Source organism: Panthera pardus, unplaced genomic scaffold, assembly GCF_024362965.1.
Source record: "Panthera pardus isolate Hobbes unplaced genomic scaffold, ASM2436296v1 HiC_scaffold_21, whole genome shotgun sequence".
NCBI lineage: Eukaryota > Metazoa > Chordata > Mammalia > Carnivora > Felidae > Panthera > Panthera pardus.
Genome location: NW_026526777.1, coordinates 38,491,067 through 38,513,862, shown reverse-complemented (window position 1 = coordinate 38,513,862; position 22,796 = coordinate 38,491,067).

Below are 22,796 nucleotides of genomic sequence, written 5' to 3'. Positions count from 1 at the left end.
TTGTCCCAAAGCTTCACACACACCCCCAGGCACCGGGAGGGGGATACAAGGAGCGCGGAGGGTGCGGAGTGGACGGGTAGGGAGAAGAAAGACAGCTCGTGCTGCGTGAAGGAACGGGAGGTCCCCACAAGGCTCCACGCATTCCTTGGTGCCAGATGTGGCCGAGCGCCAGCCGAGCCCAGAACGTGCCGGCACGTGAGCGCCCGGGCTGCCGCGAGGGCTCAGCAGCAGCCTCGGCTGGCAAAGGCGGTCCCGTTTCCGCCCGGAGGCCCGCCCGGGCCCTCCCGGGGCCGGTGGGCGAAAGGCGGCTGCAGTCCCAGGGACCCGTGCAAGTGGCCCCACCCGCCCCTCTCCCCGAGTTCCAGCGCCAGGCACCCCGGGGGACTGGCTGCGGGCGGGGCGCGAGGCAGGCGCGCCGCAGCCCCGGGACCCTACCTCGGGCCGGCCGGCCTCATGGCCGGGGAGCCTCTCCGGGCGGCGGGGACGGCGGGGGCTGCTGCGGCGGCTGCGGCTGCTGGGCCTGGGCCTGGGGCTGCTGGGGCTGCTGCGGCCGTCGCCTCATTCCATGTCCCATTCTCGAATGTTATTCTGTGACATATAACCGAGTCACCCGGGCAGCCGCCGATGTTCCGAACGCGTCCATTGGCCACCGCAACAAAGAGGGGCGGGTCCCGGGCTCGGGACTCTACAACCGGGAGCTCCGCGACGCTCTGATTGGCTCCGGGGGTTCCCGGGCAGGAGGGGAGAGGAACAGGGGGAGCTGGGCCACCACGAGAAATCCGATCGCTGTCTTGTCCTGGGAGCCCCGCGGGGCTGCGGCGGTTGCCCTTGGGACTTAAGACCAAGTTTCCCCAGGGGTCGTCGCACTGCGAGAGTTCGCACCTATGGGAAGCAGGGGAGAAACAAAGCCACCTAAGAAGTGACCCCGAGGTAGAGGAGGGCTTGTCCTTAGAACTTCGTTCCCTGAGGAAGGCTGCACACAGTCACCTGCCCCTAGCAGGGAGTGACAGATGGTTTAGGCTGGGCTGTCACACGAAGCACAAAATTAAATCTTTTTTTTTTTTTAATCTCACATTAATCAAATTTTCCAAAATCAATAACGGGGCACAACATGTACCCTCTGACAAAAGTCATGATTAATAAATCCCTTCTAAGCCCAAGCTGATATGTGACAGTTAAACCCAGGAGGTCAGTCAGACCCCAACTATTCTGTCATAGCTACTGAGTTAGAGAAGGGGTCAGAGAGAGGGATGGGGGAGTGGGAGACTTTCCACACTCTCCTAGAAACACTTTTGCCTTAAAAGCATCTTCTTTTTTTTTTTTTTTTTTTTTCTTAAGAAAAAGAAAAGCAAACTGAGATGGGAAGAGCAACAGACTGCTGACCTGGGGACTGGCTCTAAGTCCAGGTTTGTCACTTGGCTAAGCTGTGTGACCCAGGACAAGCTACTTGCTTGTTCTGGGCCTTAACTTCTCTTTCCAAAAAGAGAACAGATCTCCCTCTGTAAGGTCTGTGCTGGCTCTGAAGTTCTGTGATTCTCTGACTTTTTCTTTTGGGGACACTTAGGAACCTAGCCAAATATGCTTTCTCTTTAAACTCCATGGAAGCTTTGAGAGTGTAGGCAGTTGTGATAGTGATTTCTAAGTTAACCTGGAATTAAGAATTCTGTTGTTGGGGTGCCTGGGTGGCTCAGTCGGTTGAATGACTGACTTTGGCTCAGGTCATGATCTCACGGTTTGTGAGTTGGAGCCCCGCATCGGGCTCTGTGCTGACAGCTCAGAGCCTGGAGCCTGCTTCTGATTCTGTGTCTCCCTCTCTCTCTGCCCCTCCCCCCACTCATGCTCTGTCTCTGTCTGTCTCAGAAATAAATAAACGTTAAAAAAAATTAAAGAATTCGGTTGTCAAAGAGCCACTGATGGTGGAGGCATCGTGGGCAGAGGCCCTGGGGTACCGTGGATAGCCAGGGCCTAGGGGGAGGAGACCTGGGTTCTAGACAATGAGAATAATAGTTTAGGTCCATCTGGACAACAAGAAATGGGCCAATTCAGGAAATTATCTAAATAATGCAAGTGAAATAGCACTCCTGAAAAAAAATCAGGAAACTGGAAGAAGCTTATCTTCTCACCACATAATTGCCTCAGGTTTCATTTCTTGATTAAAAGAAAGCATGCCTCTGTGAGTGACGTTTTCTCATCTTGAACATCCTTCCTCTCTTCTTTTCTCCCTCATCTCTCAAATCCATCGCTCTCTCCTTACTTCCTCTGAGTTTCAAATCCAGGGGGGTGAGGATTTCAGGATGCAGACCTGTATGCACAGGGTGAAAATTTGACCTCACAATCCCTCAGGAGAAAACTGAGCTCTCAAAGCTCAAGTGATCAGACCAGCTGGCGAACATCGAAGAATATCTGGCAAGTTTCACCTTCCTTGGCATCAGTTCCCGGTGTCCCACTCAGGCCAAGTCCAAACAAGTACAATCACCCTGTTAAACCAGGGCCTGGATCCTGCTTTACCTGAATCAAATCCTATGGACCAGAGAGGGTTATCAGTTCATGTTCCTGCCCCCAGCACCCCAGAACTCCTTGACAGCTGGGGGGAAAGCCTTTGTTGTTCATCTCCAATATTCCAAATGTCTGTTCTCTTCTTCCCTGGGGGTGGGGTGCAGTAGGGACCCACATGACACGGTGTATAAAGAGAGCTATGAGATTTGGCTGCTTTCCCTAAATGGTGGTAGGAAGGCTTCTGCAGTGAACTGTGCTGTCCAAGTGCAGGACTGAGAGGCAGAGGGCCCTTTTGTTGAGAATTCTTTAGCATTAGAGAATCGTGCTTATTGTGTGGACCAGCCACCTCTATCCTTCATGTCCTTGTGTATTTCAGGTTACGTAACTCTGAACTCAGGCCAGAGAGATGCTGGGTTTTGAAAGTTCAAGCAGTTAGTAAGAGTGACGTAGCCTTACATATGTACACGCAGTGGCACAGAGCCAACTTGTGATTTGAACAGGGACACGTGGCGACTATTTGCTCAACCTCCGAGAGTATGAGGTTGACCTACTCGTCTATTTGTTGACATAATGACCAGAATAGCAGGGCTGTGTAGCGGAAGGTTTGGAACCAGAAAAACGGGTCAAAGAGTATCTCATTTTCCCAGTGCCAGCTGCTGGGGTCTCAAAGACACTGAAGACAGAATCCTACCTGACAGATCATGTTTCTGGCTCCACCACTTGTTGACATTAACAGCCTATTAAGGGACATATCAAACACACCTTATATGCCTCCTCACGTTAGCTAGACCTTGCCTGTCTCCTGGCTCTACAGCTACCTCCACAGCTATAGACTTGTGCAGTCCAGCCACCTGGACCTGGCTAGTCACTTGCCCCAGGCAAGTCCCTCTTGGCTGCTGCCGCACAGCCGGGCTGGCCAGCCACACGTGCAGTCTCCGACTCTTCCACTGCTTCGAGACTCAGATGAAATGCCACACTGCAGGATGTGGCTTCTAAGCAGCCATCAAAGAGGATCGATGCATCCTAAGGAATTAATTCCCTGCGGGGAGCCTTTTGATTAATGAGAAAGCGGAGATGGGAGGGAGCCGGGCAGGTAAGTTCTCTTTCCTTCCTCCCTTCTATGGACTGTTCCGAGTCATGATTTTCCAACATAGCCTGTCTGGAGCTGTCCGTCCCGCGCGATTGAGCAGACATACCTATTGAATAAGCTTCCGAGGCTCTCTGCAGCTGGTCATGAAGCAATTACCTGCATGATAACAAACCACCTTGTGTTGCGTTTCATCCTTTCCTACTCCATTTCCCTTTTGGCTCGCTCTTGCTGCCTTCTCAGTCAGATTTACCTTTGCTTCTAGGTTCTGCTTTCTAGGGAAACTGAGCTAAAACAATGGGTTCCACAAGTGGTTCTAGAAAGCACATGCTTGGGATGGATTTCGGGGTTGAATTGCCTACCCATCTGAAATCACTAGAATCCTTTGCTGATGCTGAGAAGGAAGGTAATAGCTCCGATATGCAAGAGCTCCACAGCTCTCACTTGTGTTTAACTGTGGTCAATTGGATGGAGAGCAAGGCATGAGGAGATCAAGTAGCTGTGGCCCTCAATCAGTTTGGAACAATGATAATTATAAGGTGAGAGAGACCTTGGAAACAGAAAATGACAGGCTCAGAGCAGTTAATTACCAACTCACGGAATGCTCTGAAAGCCAGAGAGCCTCCATGGCAGCTTTAAGAGAGAGTCTTATTTCCTGCAACCACAGGATAGACTCTTCCAATCAAGCCCAGGACCTGATCACATGATAGCAGAACCGCAAAGGGTACTAATACGTGACCTTCACAGGCTTCCACGTCAAAGTCAGAGCCCTGATAGGGAAAGAGGGGGACCCAGAATCCTGGAATGGAGATGTCTCAGTGGATGGGTATCTTGACCCTTCGAGTCCCTTGTGAATGCTCCTGCCCAAAGAAGACCCCACCCCCAGCCCCCGCGGCTCTCCATGGCATGTTCGCCTCAAGACCACTTATTGCCTCCACCAATATCCAGAGTCAAGTGGTAGCACAGCCCACGGGGGAAGGAAGAAGCCCCGTTCCAGGAGCACCTGGGAGGCTCGGTTGGTTAAGCATCCAGTTCTTGATTTGACTCAGGTCATGATCTCACGCTGACAGCACATAGCATGCTTGGGATTCTCTCTCTCTCTCTCTCTCTCTCTCTCTCTCTCTCTCTCTCTCCTGCTTTCTCTGCCCCTCTCCAGCTCACACATCTGTGCGCTCTCTCTCTATCTCTCTCAAAAATAAATAAACTTAAGAAAAAGAAAAAAAAAAAAAAAAAGAAACCCTGCTCCAGGGATGAAAATCATACCTGCCAAAGATATTGTAGGGCTTGGCTAATGTGCACTGGCAGGAACTGTGGAAACGTGTGGATCTTGAAGATATTATATTTGGGGATGGGAGGGAGAAGCTCAATGAGGAGAACTCACTGATTTGGGGATACTCATACAAAACTAAGCATTTAGGGGCGTCTGGGTGGCTCAGTCAGTTAAGCATCCGACTTTGGCTCAGGTCATGATCTCACGGTTCGTGGGTTCAAGCCCCACGTCGGGCTCTGTACTGATAGCTCAGAGCCTGAAGCTAGAGCCTGCTTCAGATTCTGTGTCTCCCTCTCTCTCTGCCCCTCCCCCGCTTGTGCTCTGTGTCTCTCTCTGTCTCTCAAAGGTAAATGTTAAAAAAAAAAAAAGAAGAACTCCACATTTCATGCTTTAGCAAGGATGCCTAGAGCTTGTCCTAATCCCCATGTTTGCTTGGCTGGATCTCTGAAGCCTGGTCTCAACAATAAGCAAAGTAGAGAAAGCAGACTTCCTTGTGTGGTGTTGAAGAAGGCATCAGAAGAGTCAGGAAGGAGGGAATATTAGAAGGGTTAATTCAGTACGGCTCCAGAACCCACCACCTGACTAGTTCCTGGGCCAGACCAGAAGACACTCCCCACACTAAGGCGATAAAGAATGCACTGGTACGGAGGCAGTTGGTGGTGGCTGTCCTTGTGGTCCAAGGTGGATGGTAGTGAGGAGGGTGCTGTGTAACTAGGCTGCCTACTATTTGTGAAGATGACAAAAATCCCAGAATTGCAGAGGTGAGGTGGGAGCACTTAATCATAAAGGAAAAGGTGAACGTACCACAACGGACAGCAAGGTAGAGGAGCGCTCAGGGTCACTTCCTCTACATGGACTCATAATGCTGGCTAATAGGTCATGGTGTTCCTAAGGGAGGGGTATGCATATGATTTATTTTCCACGTCGAGCTATTTTTGAGAGTGAAAAGGTACACTAGTAGTAATGACATGGGGACAAGTGGTATACACCAGGACCATCCCAAATTGATAACCACCCTACCAAGGGGGGGGGGGCGGGGATAGATGAGCTGTCACTTAGGCTATTGCTTGATTTGTATAATCAGAGAAAATGCTGGGGAGAAGGCTTACTCTGGGCACCATAGCAAAGAATCATAGACCCTCACCTGATTTCCAAATCTAAGCCAAATCGGGCTCAAAGCTATTGCCACTGCTGAGTGAGCCCAGCTGGCCAACTGCAAAGACTGATACCAGGTGCTCTGTCTCACAGCATTCCTCAGATAGCCAGCTGGGGGCCGGTAAATTTATATGGACCTTCTACCCTGGAGGAGGCAGTGACTTGACTTTACCCCAATCAATATAAACACCATAAATGGGTTTGCCTTCCCTGCCCACGGAGCTTCAGATGGTATCACCATCTGAGAGCTTCCAGAATACCTTCTCCATTGACATGTTACCTTATCCAACATTTCCTCAGAACAACAGACCCATCTGATGGTGAAAGATGGGGCAACAATGGGCTCATGAGCATGGCCTACTGGTCTTACCATGGATCCCATACCCAGAAACAGCTGACCTGATAATATAATGAAAAAGCCCATTGAAACTCAGTTAAGGCAAAGCTAAGGTACAACACTTTGCAGAGTTATGGCACAGCCCTCCAGGTTCTAATACGCTTTGAGCTAATGACCAATATATGGTACTGATCCTTAAGAGCTAAAAAGAATGAATTCAGGAACCGAAGGATAGAAGTGGCACCTTCCACCATTGCAGCCAATGACCCACTTGAGGAGATTTGTGCTCTTTGTCCCTGACACTTTGGACTCTGTTATGTGAGAGGTTCTGGTTTCCAGGGAGAAGGTTCTGCCAGGGTGCAGGTTCCACTGATCTGGAAGCTGTGACTGCTCCCCGGCCACTTCAGGCCACAGGCAAAGAAAGGAGTTAAAGTATAGTAATTCGAATTACCCTGAGAGGTTTGGATGGCTTCTCCTGGATTGCAGAGAACCCAAGGGATTCACAGCTCCTGGTAAAGCAATAATTTTGCAGTGATAGCAGTTACAATTCAATAAGGGTAGTTCCATTAAGAACTTCAAGACCTTCTCCCACAAATGGAGATGACCCAATCCAGATAAACCAGCTGAAGTGTTGGGCAAGAGTGAGGGACGTCTAGAAAAGGTAATGGAGAAGGAAGATGATGATATCAACTACGGCCTTAGGACCAGCTATAGTAGCTTGAATCAAGCAGACTGTAGCTCTGCTCATTGACTCTCTTCCCTAAGAGCTTCTAGACGATTGCAACTGGCCACAACCTTGAAGGGAGCTTCATAACTGAAGGGATTTGTATCTTTCTTGGAAAAAGGGTAAAATCCTCAAATCCAGACTATTCACCCACTCTCACCAGCAAAATGGATGTTTAGTGCAACAATGGATGTTAGTGTTTAGCCTATGTCCTCCCCGTCTTGTTGGCAATCAATATCTCATGTTGATTGAATGTAGTGAATCTGACTGGTGGAACTCAGATCACCTGTTTGTGCCCTCCCTGCAAAAAACAATTAGGGAGTTTTCCAGATTTTATCTTAGAGAAAGAAGATTCACATGGTGGGAAATTCCCCAGACGTAACCAGAGTGCCCAAAAGAGGCTGCACAATTCTGAAACCATTTGAGATGTCTGATAGGATTAAGCAAATGAGTTAATGCCCTGATATTGGTGTTTTCACTATGAAGAGGGAGCATGCAAACACGGAATGGGGAGAAACAAGGAAGGAGCCTGGGGGGAGAATTGGAGTTAGAGGTATTGATGGGAGCTCAGTCTTTCTAAATCCATAAGATGAATCTAATCATGAAAGAGTGTTGGACCCATCCAAAATAAGGAAAGTGCTGTTTTTAAAACTGTATATATTTTAAACTGTCAATGTAATAAATGACAAAGAAAATCAGTAGAAATGTTCCATATTAAAGAAGACCAAAGAGACATGACAACTAAATGTGACACCTGATCCAAACTACATCTTGAGGGGGCGCCTGGGTGGCTCAGTTGGTTAAGTGCCTGACTCTTGGTTTTGGCTCAGGTCATGATGTCATAGTGAGATCAAGCCCCGCATAGGGGCTTGCTGACATTCGGGAGCCTACTTGGGATCCTCTCTCTTCCTCTCTCTCTCTCTGACCTTCCCCTGCTCTTTCTCTTTCTCAAAATAAATGAATAAACTTTTTTTTTTAACTGCACCTTGACCTGCAGGGAAAAAAACAGTGTAAATGATATTATTGGATCAAGTGACGAAATAGTAATATAGATGTTCAATTAGATAAAAGTATTACATCTATATTAACTTTACTGAAGTTGATAAACTAAACTCCAGTGATGAATAAGGACTATCCTGATTCTTATTCTTAGGAAATACACACTGTGGTATAGAGGGGGAAGGGCCACTTACTTTCAAGTGGTCCAGAAAAAAACCACTGCACACTTGCATGTGTGCAGAGAGAAAATGATAGAGGAAATAAGGCAAGATGTTAACAGTAGATGAATCTGGGTAGAGGGTATATGGACGTTCTTTGCACTATTATACTCGCCACTTTTCTGTTAAGTTTGAAATCATTTCCAATTAAAAAATTTTTTGAAGGAGGGGGACTGAACACCCTTGAAAACACAATAAATGTCTACTATAATAAGCCTGTGAGATAGGTGTTAATTATTTCCATGTTACAAAGGAAACAACTGAAGTTTTAAAAGGTTGGGGAACTTGCACAAGATGATATAATTAGTAAGTGTCAGAACTGAGAATTACACTTTGATTCACTTGATCAGCTACTTTTCTTTTTCCTTCTCTTCTTTTCTCTCTCTTTTTTTTAATAGCAGGAAGAACATAGATTCAAATGGTAATCATAGACAATTCGTAGATGTCCTGATGACCAAAAAGTTTAACTGTCCTGATGCTTCAAAATTCTAAGGGACGTCCTTTGAATTTCAGGCTTATTTATTTTTCTAACTTGTCCCCTGGAGAGGGGGTGCCAGAGGGCAGGGAGCATGGAGGAGAATTAGAAACAGAATGAATGAGACCAGGGGAGCCACCAGAGAAAGAACCACACTGGGGCCTAAATAATCCACTGGTAGCAGCGGGAGCCCTGGACAATGGTCCTTCCGGCCAGGTTTACGGTTCTAAGGTCCTTTGAGGACATTTGGCCAGAGGGAGCAGAAATTTAAGACTTTCTTGGATTACAGCTACTTTTCACCCAGAGAATAAGAGAATCATCTGCTGTAAAATTACTGTCTTCTCTCACAATGGCAGCTTTCAGAGAAGAAACCTGTTGTCCCCTTCTGAACAGTGCATTTGAAGGCTCTGTGCCTACCCCTTAACAAAAATACCATAGACTTCTTTGCTTTTAAACAACAAACATTCATTTCTCACAGTTCCAGAGGTTGGGAAGTACAACATCAAGGCGCTGGTGAGGACCCTCTTCCTGGCTCATCGATGACCATCTTCTTACCATGTCCTCATGTGGTCAAAGCAAAAGGGAGCTCCCTGGGACCTCTTCTATAAGGGTGCTGAGGGCTCCACCCTTATGACCTCATCAGCTCCCAAAGGCCCCACCTCCTAATACCATCACATCGGGGGCTAGGATTTCATGAATGAATTTTGGAGGGACACAAATATTCACTCTGTAGCAGCAGCCGTCTTGCAAATACTTGGATTTGGCCTTTGTGGGGTTTTCCTGGGATCCACACAGAGAGGAGCAGTTGCTCGATGCTGTGGGATGGTTGGGCTATATGAGAAAGCTCTCTTTTTGATTTTGGGGTACTTCAGGAAGATGAAAATGAAGTAAGTTTTACAATATAGCCTTTCTGGGGTGCCTGGGGGGCTCAGTCAGTTAAGCATCCAACTTCAGGCAGATCATGATCTCACAGTTCATGAGTTCAAGCCCCGTGTTGGGCCCAGTGCTAACAGCTCGGAGCCTGGAGCCTGCTTTGGATTCTGTGTCTCTCCCTCTCAGTCTGCCCCACTTGCATTCTTTCTCTCTCTCAAAAATAAGTAAACATTAAATATACATATATATATAGAGAGAGACAGAGACAGAGACAGAGAGAGAGAGAAGGAGAGGGAGGCTTTCTGTCCCAAAGGAAAACGGGAACACGCTGACCCAGGTCTGCCCAGCTGACAAATGAGACCTAAAGCTGATGAATATGGAGGCACATGATTGAGGTCATACAGGAGCTACACTAGGGAGCTTCTGAAGGTCCAGGAACCCATGTGATATGAAGGTCACCCCACCTGCTAATCTTAGCTCTGCCGGTAACATCCTGGGTGAGGCACATAGCCACATCTTGGTATTTAGTGAATGTCTCAAGATATATATTATGAATATTCTTGGTAACTGGAATTGGGCAATCCTCCCTGAAAAGGCGGAGCGCATAACCTATCACGCCTGGCCACTGAGCAGTTTCTCTGGGTTCAGATGTCTGTTCTGTCCCCTGAAAAACTACGTGCAGATCGGCTTCCTCCTGTATCCATCAGGGGCAAGAAGGACACAGGTGGAAGTCTCAAGAAGTGCCCTGTCAACCGAGGCACTGACAAGATGAGGGGAACCATCAAGGATGACGAGGAACCCCGGAGCTGTTACCCTGGACCTGAAGGAGCCCAGTGAGAGCAGGAGGCAGAAAGAAGAGCCGACGGCATCCTCCTGGGCAGACAGCAGAGCGGAAGTGGGTTGGGGGCAAACAGAAGATGACTGCTGACCGTCTTTGGGACCCAGGCAGAGGCCCCAGTGCTTTCCGGGAAATTTCGCACTCATGGAGGTGAAAGGCAAGGACAGGTAAGATGTAACAAAGACAACACACATGGGAAAACCAGGCATTCATGGATCCAGAGGCTTAACGTCTTGCCGGATGTGCTGGAGAAAGAATGTGAGCCCAGCGCTGTGTGGGGAGGTGGGTGGACTTTCCCTGAAGAGAGCACTGAGGTGTCTGTCGTTGACCATCTCCCTGGGTGCTTCCTGAGTATCCCATTTGAGGAAAGGGGTCAGCATTAGAAATGTGCCAACACGTCTTCCTTTCTTCATTGTAACACTCTCCCTGGCCTTATGAAAGATGATAGCTGTCTGGGGAGCACAGTGGGTGCCCACGGTGACGTATCTTTTGGCAGAAGAAGCACTACGGAAAGCTAGAGGAAGCCCACCCTCTTGATGTTATTGTCATATGACTGCTCATATTTACTGAAAATGTACTACGTGCCAGACGCTGCTCTGAGTGCTTTTCAAGCATGTGCTCATTCCACCCTCACCCAACACCCCTAGGAAGTGGGTATTGTTAGGGACTGAATGGTTGTGTCACCCTAAATTCATAGGCTAAAGCCCTTACCTCCAATGTGCCTTTATTCAGAGATGGGGCCTTTAAGGAAGTAATTAAGGTTAAATGAGCTCATAAGGGTGGGGGGCTCTGATCTGATAGGGTTAGTGTCCTCATAAGGAGAGATACCACAGAGTTTGCCCAGCCCCACCCCACCCCCCCAGCACTCACACTGAGGAAAGGCCATGAGGGGACACAGCAAAGGGCTGCAGTCTATACGACCAGGAAGGGAACTCTCACCAGAAACCGAATTTGCTGGCACCTTGGTTATTCCCGTTTCCAGAACTGTGAGAAAATGGATGTCTGTGGTTTAAGTCCCCTGGTCTGTAGGGTTTTATTATGGCAGCCGGAGCTGACCTGAGACAGGCACTGTCAGTATTATTCTCACTTTATAGATGAGGAAATTGCAGCATAGGGAAGCTAGGTGGTTTTCTTAAGGTCACCCCATTTGCCTTTGACTTTGGGTCCCTTCACCTCTCAGGGTCCTGCTTCTCTCGTAAGAAGCAAGTAGGTAGAAACAGATCAGGGGCCATAAACTCAAATGTCAACAGGGCTCAGGCAGAGAACAGAAAGAGGGGAAGCTGGCTGAGAGGGGCCGTTACAAACTGAAGAGGGCAGGCCCTTTAGAGAGGCCAGCTGCCTGCCAGCTTCAACAACTTGTTGGCTAAATGGCTGGTGTGCTCGGATCTACAGGTGCTTTGTTCTATTTTTTAGATGTTCATTTGAGAGACAGAGAGACAGAGAGGGACAGAGTGCGAGCGGAGAAGGGACAGAGAGAAAGGGAGACCCAGAATCTGAAGCAGGTTCCAGGCTCTGTGCTGCCAGCAGAGAGCCCGATGAAGGGCTCCAACTCATGAACTGTGAGATCATGACCTGAGCCAAAGTCGCATGCTCAACCGACTAAGCCACCCAGGTGCCCCTCAGATCTACGGTTTTTCAAGACAGACTTGGAAATCTGGATCTTCTTTAGGAAATACAATTTCCCCCACATTCCATCATGAAACAGAGTGCAGGCTAATTAGGACATAGCTATGGGCTGTGTTTGGCATACAATGTCCAGTTTGCCCCGCTCTGGACTGGATGATTTTTCTACACACTTTTCACCTCCTCCCTCTTCACTTGGCCATGACTCTCTGCCTTTGGCAATATTCCCTCCCGTGTGCAGACTCTTAGCCCCCTGCTTTTAGGAAAGTGAGTACCACCACGATCCAGAAATGTTTTAAGGCATAGTCAGTGCAAAGAGCACTACGTAGACTCGGCTGAGCCATGTGACCCTGGTCCCATTCCCTTTTCTGAAAATTGGCCCCAAAACACCTACATCACAGGAGCTCTGGAAGGATTAAATAAGATTGTGCGTGAGGAGGCAACTGACCAATCGTGAATTCTTCCGTGGGGCTCAGAGAAGTGCTGAGTGCTTTCCATACATTGTCAGGTGCCTCAATGTTAGGTGTTTGAGCTCCTTACAGATAGGAGTCTGGTGGCTTCAGCGGCTGTAAGGTGCCTGAAATGGAACTGGCTGAGTTGTGAAAGGCAGCAGAGGGCCTCTGGAGAGCCTTCTGGAGAGCCCAGGAGCATGGCTGGGAGGGACAGGAACCAGAGATTCCGTGCCTGGAAGCCAGGAACAAAACAGCCTCCCCAAACAGCTCTCCAGCGGTTTGGAGGCATAATTAGTAAGAGCGTTTGTACTAATGCTCTGAAAGTTCTACTCAGGCTTAATAGCCGCCTGTAAAAATTCCAGTAGGGCCATTTTTAGTTGGGGAGAGTGAGGGTTAAAAACTCTCCAGACTGCCCAAAATACTCTCCGGGAGGACCCCCCCCCACACACACACACACACCAAGAAAGGGGTTTATTTACTGCCCCACTGATTAAGGAACTGTTTATCCACTCTGGATCATCTTCCACCAAAGCCTTTATCAATGTTTTTTTGTGGGGTTTTTTTTGTTGGCTACTGGTGTTTGGGTTTTTTGTTTGTTTCGGCTTGTTTTTTTAAATAAATGAGAGCAGATTATGTGTGTTCCAAGGCTGTGACTCAAGATAGTTGTTTGCCTGTGAGCCAGATCCTGGGGAGGAGGGAAGGCAGCCTCCCTTTGCAGAGCTGGGGGGAGTCTCCAATGAGAAGGATACAAAAGAAGGAGTCAGAACTCACTTCCTTTCAGGTCTTCCTGGGGAGCAGCTCAGTGGGGGTGGATGCTCTGGGGAGGGCCTTGGCCAGCAAAAGAATGAGTGGGTTCAAGACAGCGGAGGTGGAGGAAGAAAGAGCAGAAATGAACTGGCCAGGCAAGGGGAGGGGAATTAGAGGCGCTCTAGGGGAGGTGTGCTGGAGACTCCCCAGGAAGCCTGGGGTGTGGTTGTAAAAGAAGGACAGCACAGAGCCGGGAAGGAGGATAAGAGTGAAGCTGTGTTTGGAGCTACACTGAAACTCTGGATCCAATCTAAATCCACTCTGGCCAGAACAAGGGTTTCACAGGTGTGACCTTGGGAGGAGCGTTCCACCACAAGAGCCAGGAGGTCCTAAATGAATTTTTGGTAAAGACGATGGCAATGCGTTTGGAGTAGAGAACAGCAGTCATTGGATTTGGGGCTCAGCTCTGCTGAGAACTGGCTGGGTAATCCTAAGCATACCCCCCCAACCCCCACCTTTCTGAGGCTTGGTTTATAAAATGAGGGGCTGGACTGGATCCCTAGTTCTAAACCTCCCCTGCACATGAGAACCACCTGGGGGGTGCTGCAGCCCAGACCAGTGAAATCGGAATCTTTGGGAGTGGGTCCAGGTATCAGTATTCCACAGCCTGGAATACTGCACACAGCCAAGTTTGAGACCCTCAGGGCTAGACGGTCTCTAAAGGTCTCATTCAGCCTTGCCATTCATTAAGTCTTTAAGGAAAGGACAGAGAAGATGATTCTCCTGTGGCAGTCCTCAGGAGAAGCAAGGCTTTGTCTCTTAAGAGTTCCCCTGCCCGTAAGATTCCATGATTTGAGACTCCCAAGTGGAGAGGCTCTTGCTGCCAGGTTCTAGCCAGATGTGTTTCTTGCACCCTTCATTCATTCCAGGAGTATTTACTGAGCCCCTACTATGTGCCTGGCTCCGTTCTAGGTGCTGGAGATACAACAGCGAATAGACCCTTTCCTGTGTTCAACTCTTGGGACAGATCTGAAACCACAAAGCTAAAAAGCAGGGTGCAGGATGATGCAGAGAGCCAGAAGGGAAGGGAAGTTTGGGAATCGGGTGTTTCACACAGAGTTCCCCAAACTGACTCATTACGTCATTGAACTGAGTAACTAAGGTTACTGGGGATCTGTCCTTGTTGCGTTATTCTCATCTTCCTTTCCTCCTTCCTCTTCAACTGTGGGGTCATCAGCCTCTGCGTTTAGCAACTCAGTTCTGGCTGCCAATTCCAACATGTGGCGGGGGGGGGGGGGGCAGTGGTGACCAACACCACCAGGCATCTCAGACACCAGCGGGGTGTGCTACAATTTAACTCAGCTCTGATAGTACCTACCTGGAGATAGGGTCAGATCCTGGAGGTTGAAGGCTCAGTCCTACAGACTACCCCTCCCACCCCCACTTTGGATACCAGTTGTAGGTCCAGGTCATGCCCTGTACTTCTGACCAGTTAGTAACTGGCTCTAAATCAGAGGTTCCCATGATGCCCTGCTTGGGTTTGATTAATTTGTTACAGCGGTTCACAACTCAGAGAAACATTTTAGTTACTAGATTACCATTTATTATAAAAGGACATAACTCAGGAACAATCAAATGAAAGAGATGCCTGGGGGAAGGTATGGGGGAGGGGTTTGGAGCTTCCTCACCTTCTCCAAGGACGATGCTCTCCCTGAATCTCCACGGTGTCTGAAACTCTCAGACAGGTTTTGGGGTTTTATGGAGCTTCATTACATAGGTGTGATTGATTAAATCACTGGCCATTGGCTACTGATTCAACCTCAAACCCCGCTTCCTTTCCCAGAGGTAGGTGTGTGTGGGGGGGGGGGGGGGGGGGCTGGTGAAACCAAAAGTTCTAGCCTTCTAATCATGCAGTCTGTTCCCCTGGCAACCAGTCCCCATCCTTCGGTAATTTCCAAAAGTCTCTCATTAACATAACCAAAGACACTTTATCACTCTTATCACAGGAAATTCCAAGGGTTTTAGGACTCCTGTGCCAGAAACAGTGACAGTGACGTAGACCAGATACATATTTCCTATTATAGATCACAATATCACAGCCAGCAACCCTAGGGGCAGAAATCTTCTGCTCCCCAACCCCAGATTCACACTCCCAAGTATACCTCAGGTCTTTCCGATTCAGCTTAAGCTCCTTACAGCTGGGGACTGGGCCTTGAGTCTTTGGGGGAGCAGATAGCATAGTTTGGAGTGTGTGGGCTATAGACAGACATCCTGGGTTCGGATCGCGGCCCCGCCTCTTGCCAGAGGCTATCACGATGTGATCTGGACAGCATACCTAACAGCTCCCCAGTCGCCCACCTCACATCTGCACCTTCAAAATAGGGATTTATTATAATACTACCTTTCACATTGGTGTGAGGAGTAAATGAGTTAGTGGAGACAAAGCAGTGTCTGGCACCTGATAACCTTCAGTAGGTGGTGACTATTACTGACCTAGAGCAGGGGATGTTGTGTGTGCTTGTTCTGATCAGGCTCACGGAGAGACCAGCAAGGTTGTATGTTGTGGCGGCATCTGCTGTCTTTCTCATTTCCCATCAGGGCGGGCCTCTGATACACTGGTCAAGAGAATGCTAGCTGTTGTAACAGGGAAATCCTGAAATCTCAGCGCCTTCCTTCAGTAGGAGTTGATGCTTTGGTCATGGAAAGTCTACTGGCATGGGGGGGGCGGGGGGGGGGGCGGGGCGTCCCGTTCCATGCAATCACGTGGGATGTCAGGGGCTCCGTCACCCTCAAGGAAGCCCAGGGCTTTCACCTCCAAGTGGCACACGCACTGAGAGACTGGAGACCACGAGGAAGCCCTTCGTAGGCCAGGTGGGGAATGATCACTTACCCCCATTCCACTGGCCAGAAATCAGTCACATGCTGCAAAGAGCCTGGAATAGGGACCAGGAAGAAGTGCGTGAGGGAGCCTCTGGGGCCTGGCCTCCAGGGGTCTTCTTCACCAGCCAGGTCTGCCTCCTGATCTCAGGCCCCCTGCACCCCTGGTGGTTATCCCATCTGAGATGAGTCTGGGACCACTGTGTGTGCAGACTCCCTCCTCCTTCTCCTTCCTCTCTGACCTTCTCCAGTTACTTTCCTCCAATTCCTGTTCTCTCTCCAATGGCACCTACCCTCTATTGAACTCCTGTCTTTGGAGAGAGGTTCATTGTTTGGCCACTGAGGGCTGTGGTGGAGAGGTGCTCTAGGGATTCAGTGACAAAAGATGTTGGGGGAGGGGGGAGTGGGGGGAGAGCCGTGTCAGCAGAGGAACCTTCCAGGGAGGAGAGCTGTGGCCATGTCCACCTGCTTCCTGAAATCAGAGCGTCTGATCCCAGGCCACTGGGCTCCCAGGGATCTGGGAGAGCTCTTAGCCCCTCCTACTGTCCCCTGAACAGCAGCAGCCCTATCACCTTGGAATTTGTTAGGAATGCAAATTCTCAGCCCTACCTTCGACCTGCTGAATCAGAAAATCAGCTCAGAAAGATTGGTAACCCGCCCAAAGTCATGCAGCTAGTAAGAGGCAGGGCAAAAATGTTCTAACACGTCTTTTACGTGATTCTGGTGCACACACAAGTGTGAGAATACCTCCTGCAAGGAATGGAGCGGCCAGAGGCTACGGGTAGGAAAGTGCTTCACACTGCCACCCAGTGGCTGCACAACAAACAACAGCCCAGCCTCCAGCTTGGAACAAGCTCATGCTGAGGTCACAGCTGTGCTAATACCTAGATTAGGAAGCACGTTTTGGAAAGCACAGGGGAATCCACAGCCATCGCAGGGGACTCACCCAAGTCTAGCCTCATGGACAGCTGTTAAGACTTAGCCTAGAGTCCAGCCCGGAGCCAGTCCCAAACTCTTGCTAGAAGGCCAAACCCACCTGCGTTTACATTCCATGGGAACCTGGCACAGCTGGCTGGAGAGAGGCTTCTGTGATCAGACTGATAACCCCATCAGGGGCAGACTCCATCATCCTCATGGGATACCAGAAGAAGCAGAGGTCCTTCTTCTCCAACAGGGCCCAGGACTCCACTGGGACCCTGCCAGCTAGGCCCCTGTGGCCCCAGGGCTCTGCTGGTGTGGCACTCCCTGTCTCTGCCAGGGGCTTGCAGATCTTGGAGGTGAGGGTGGGGAGAGGCTAGAGGGAGAAGAGGAAATGTGAAGACCTCTCAGGATGCGGCCCTCTCCTGCCTGTGTGATGGGGAACTGCAGGGACGGGGGTGACATCTGAGCTTAATGAGGAGGAAATGTCCAGAGGCAAAGGCCGCTTGCTCTCTCCCTTGTCCCTTGGCCTCAGACACAGTAGGGGCAGGAGGCTCAGCACTCTGGGGACTGACTCTGATTTTGCATTTTTATGGGAGGACGTGGTAGCTGGGGGGCTCCCAGGGGATGTGCCCAGCTTGCTGGGGAGGCAGACTCTGGGGGAGGAGGAAGCGTACAGGAACCAATGTCTGTAGGGCACCCTGCACTATGTGGGGGACTCATTTAATCCACTCACACAGTAAAACTCAGCTCAGAGAGTTCAGTAACCTGTCCAAAGTCACACAGCCAGTAAGAGGTAAAGCAAACATTTACCCTAAGATCTAACACCAAAGCCTATGTTTGCTGTCCACCACTCTCTGCTGCTCACCCCCCACCACAGAATCCCCCTAGGCTGGCTATCACTCGAGGCAGTTCATGCATCCAGAAACCCGTGGGTTCCAACAGCGATAGGGCCTCTCCTTGCTTAGCTGCCCTGCCCTGTGCTCCCAGGCCCCTCACTGGTATCTCAGTAGCATCTCTGACAAGGGAGAAAGCTCCAGCCAACTTAGAAACCTGGACACTGGCCTGTGTCCCCAGGTGGGAGGGAGAGCCTCTCCATCCTAGAGCAAGGCTAGGGTCCAGAAGGTGCCCATCTCTGCCCTCAGGGCTCTCCAACCAAGGATACAGAGCAGAGCCTGAGAGGGGGAGGGGAGGGCAGGGGAGGGGAGGGGAGGGGAGGGGGCAAGTTCACTGCTCCATTTAACCAGAGGAGGGACAGAGGGGGTCCCCAGAGCAGCTTGGCCCCCACAAGCCTCAAGTGTAGGTGAGTCCTGAGCTGAGCCTGGATGGTGGTTCCCAGAAGGTCTGCTCTTCTCCTGAGTCCACCAGGTAAGGCACAGCCTTACCTCACGGTACAGGTCACCCAAACCCAAGGTAGCTTTTTTAAGATCAATGTTCTGCTGCAGACCTGAAACTTCATAAGTGTCGCTAAAATCAACACTAGAAAGGCATGATAAGATTTATGTGGGTTTTTTTTTTTTAAGTTTATTTATTTATTTTGAGAGAGAGAGCAAGTGGGGAGGGGCAGAGAGAGAAGAGAGAGAATCCCAAGCAGGCTCCGTGTTGTCAGCACAGAGCCAGACGCGGGGCTCCAGCTCAGGAACCGTGAGATCGCGACCTGAGCCAAAATCAGGAGTCAGATGCTTAACCGACTGAGCCACCCTGGCGCCCTGGGATTGACCTATTAAACTTTATTCAATATACAGTTATTATGGAAGAACCTAACATAGATGAACTCAAATTGTCTCTCCTTCTCTGGCTCAGGTGTATGTGGGTTAGTTCGTTGGACTTTTGACCTTGCCGAAAGATTCCAAACACCCCCAAACCACCAGTGTGGCTTTTACTGTCCTCATCATCATTAGAAGCCCCGATTGTCCACCTCTAAATGCCAGGAATGCCTTCCCTAACTTCTGTCATTGACACACATCCTCGCTGTTGGGGCCCAGAGGGTAGAGTTGTCTTAGAAAGGGAGCTTCCCTGAGGGAATGGTGCGGGGGGGGGGGGGGGGGGGGGGGTGGCTACCCCAGTCAGGTTGGGTATGGGAGGCCTTCTTTGTTGAGGGTCTCCGTGGAACAATCCAGACGACTGTGTCATAGGTGCTGAGAGGCAGAAGTCCCTTGCCAGAGGCTGCCAGCCACGACCGGCTTAGGGGTTCTGACCTTCCTTTTCGAAAGGAGGCAGCACAGGCTAGGAGAGAGGCCTTCTCTGGGCCACCTGAAGAACGAGGCCCAAGTGAGTGAGGAGGGAGGCCCTGACTCCATTCTTTCTTAGCTATGCAACTTTTGGCAAGGCTGAGTCTGAGTTTACTCTTCTGCAAAATGGCTGTAATTGGTGAGGCTCCAGAATTTTTTTTATAGGAGGCACTCAGTGGGCCCTAAGGAAGGAGGCGGAGGTGATGGGAAATTGTTCACAAGCACACATACACCATTTTACTTAGACCACAGGCTTGTGGGGGGTGAACTGGGGAATTCAGCATCGCTGAAGCCCCTCCCAGCCACCTTTTGGTGCCGCTGTGGTTATAGGAACCAAAGCAGGCCTCCCTCACGGGGTCAGATGAGAGCATATAGATGAACCCCTTTGGGAACTGTTCTCAACAGATGGAACATATTAGTATCCTCTCCTAAAGTAGGACTCTAACCTTTTACTTGGGACGCTGGCCAGCATTGCTTGCTAATGGATCGGTGATGTTGCCCACGGACCCTTCTGCAGAGGCCACCAGTGAGCAGTCTCCCGGCTCTGGATGATGCTTCGATTTCTTATCTGGGGGCTCCTTCCTAACCCAGAGATGTGGTTAGATCTTCCAAGTCCCCAAAGCACTGTTTCAGGAGGAATCTCCCCATGCATCGACAGCCCAGGTAGTCCCCCAAATAGGTGGTAAGAGCATCCAAAGGCAAAGGGTGGCCACTGCCCAATTGCTTCGGGAACATGTCAGATGCTCAAAAACTCCCACAGCACGATCCCAGATCTGAGGAATCTGTTTCTGGGAGTGGGCTTGAACAGTCTGTGGGGTGTTTCCTTTTGGTTTTTAATCAAAGGCATCCCTGATTACTGTTGTGAAAACTACACTTGAGTTTCGGACACAGGTTATCATGGGATCTGGTCTGCTGTGCAGGACAGACTTCCTACAAACCCCTCAATTTTGGGAGAATCCTTCCCCTTTCTGAAGAGCTCACCTGTCCGTGAGGGTGCTCTAAGGTGACAGGAACATGCAAAACATATCAGCCATGTGTCCTTTTGGAAAGTCAGTCCAGACTGTGCAGGAGGAAACTTGAGATCTGAAGGAGGAATGGGAAAGAGCAGGTTTTCACCGCATTTCGGGCTTTTGCTTCTGGCTCTGTGGGAAAAGACAGAAACATAGGGGCACAGGGGGCTGCTCCTGTGAGACTCAGCTCCAGCACCCTCTCTGACGGCAGCCTTCCCTCCCCCGCTCCCACTTACCTCACCTCTGCCCACAGAGGCCATCCTCACTAATGTACCACAGCACGAGGCACACACCCCCTCTCACACTTTGTCCCTGTTAAATTCCCCACGTCTGTCCTCCCCAGGCTATTCCCCCCGAAGAAAGAGGCCTTCACTCGAAGCCGGGGAGTTTTCCCTGTTGGAAGCGGTGGGTTTCCTGGTTTCCTGCCCAGTTTCTGGGCTCTCCTTCGCTGCCTTTTCTCCAAACCAGGTAAGGGCGTGACTTGCTTTCCTCACTCTATGGCAGTCAGGGGCTGTGGGGATGGGGTATCAGTGCTGTCTTCACCAGGGAGGAAACTGCTTTCCTAGAAGCAGATTCTTCTAGCCCCCTTTCCCCTGCTCCCACCTGTAACCCACCCTGTTTCCTGAAGCTGTCTGTCGGAAGGAAAGGGGAGGGGACAAAGACACAGGATTGAAAGGGAGGAGGGACATCTGACACCCTCCTGGAGTCAGCCTGGCCCTCCCTGGGGCTCCGTGTGGGCGGAACTTTGTTTCTCCACCAAAGCAGATGCCTGATGGCTGTGGTCCCCGCAGGCTGGAGATGGGCCAGCTGAGCCACCTGCGTTCCTTCTCCACCGACATCCAGACGCACCTGCTGGGCTCAGAACTGTCCGAGGGTCTGCGAAACCAGATCCCTACCTTGTTCCTCTTCACTGGGGCCACACAAAAGCCTCCCATCCGGACAGTGACAACAAGAGCCAGCTCATGTTTCCAGTCGGGCCAGAGGAAGCATGTCTGGGGCAGCCAAGAAGAGCTTCTGGGGTGAAGTGGTGCCCAGTCCAAGTAGACACTCCTGAAGAGGCCATGTGTGTGCTCAGCCTGCCTGGGGAAGCAAAGCCAGTCAGCAGCTGCTGCCAAGCTGTTCTCAAAGTGTGGTCCTCGGACCCGCAGCGTCACATCTCCTGGGGACTTACCAGGGATATGTATTATTGGGCCCCACCTGAGACCTGCAGAATCAGAACCTCTGGGCTTGGCAGTCAGCACTTTATGTTTTTTTAAGTTTATTTATTTATTTTTGAGAGAGACAGAGACAGCGCAAATGGAGGAGGGGTAGAGAGAGAGGGGAAGGGAGAGAGAGATCCCAAGCAGCCTCCGTGCTGTCAGCATAGAGCCCGACGTGGGGCTCGAACCCAAGAAGCCATGAGACCAAGAGCGGGATGCTTAACCGACTGAGCCACGCAGGCACGCCTTGATAAGCCAGGTGATTCTGAGGACACTCAAGTTGGAGAACCTTTGGCTAAAGTTGGCCGTGATAGTAGGTCCTGAGCCCTGGGGTGGGAGGCAGGGCTAAGGGGATTGTGGGTGATGCCAGGGGTTTCCCATCAGAGCTGCCTCATCCATCCATCCTAGAGAGGTGTACAAATATTCTTTTCTAGGTGTGCCAGCAGGTGAAAGAGGTTTGGGAGCCTGCCCGAGAAGCTTGTGACAGGGAGAAGTGCTGAGCAGGATGTTACCTACTGCAGGATGCACAGATAAGTATTTACTCCGACGTGGAGAGCGCGCTTCCCGATTCCCGAGTAACTTGACAATGGAGGCCGTTATGTGCAAACCCTTTTGCCCAACATGAGCTTGCCGTGTCGCAGGCAGGCCCTCTGCTTCTCGATTTGGGGTCAGCAGGGACAGGGAATGGAGGGGGCACACAGCTGAGCTGTGGGATGCCTGTGGGAAGAACCAAGCCTGCCATGGTGCCACTGGGACAGCTCTGGGGCAACGTGGCCAGAAGCCACACGGCCGGGGGCCACAGGAGCGGTTCACGTATTCCGCTGAGGAGCGGTCTCTGGCAAAAAAACACCACGACCTTCCCCGTTTTACAGAAGATGTGCCAGACAGTTGAGCTGAGGCAGCACACCTGTCAACCGTCCCAGCTCCGGCTTGCCTCGGAGGTACCGTGGGTTCCCTTCCAGACCAGCACAGAAAAGCGAATCAAATGAATGTTTTGGTTTTCAAGTGCGTATGAAGGTTATGTATACACTGTACTGCGGTCTAGTGTGTAGTAACCTTGTGCCTAAAAAAAGACCTGTCTTAATTAAAAAATACTTTAATGCTTGGGCGCCTGGATGACTCAGTCAGTTCAGCATCCAACTCTCGATGTCGGCTCAGGTCATGATCTCACGGTCCATTGTGGGCTCTGTGGTGACAGCGCAGAGCCTGTTTGGATTCTCTCTGGGTCTCTTTTTCTCTGTCTGTCCCTCCCCTACTGGTGCTCTCT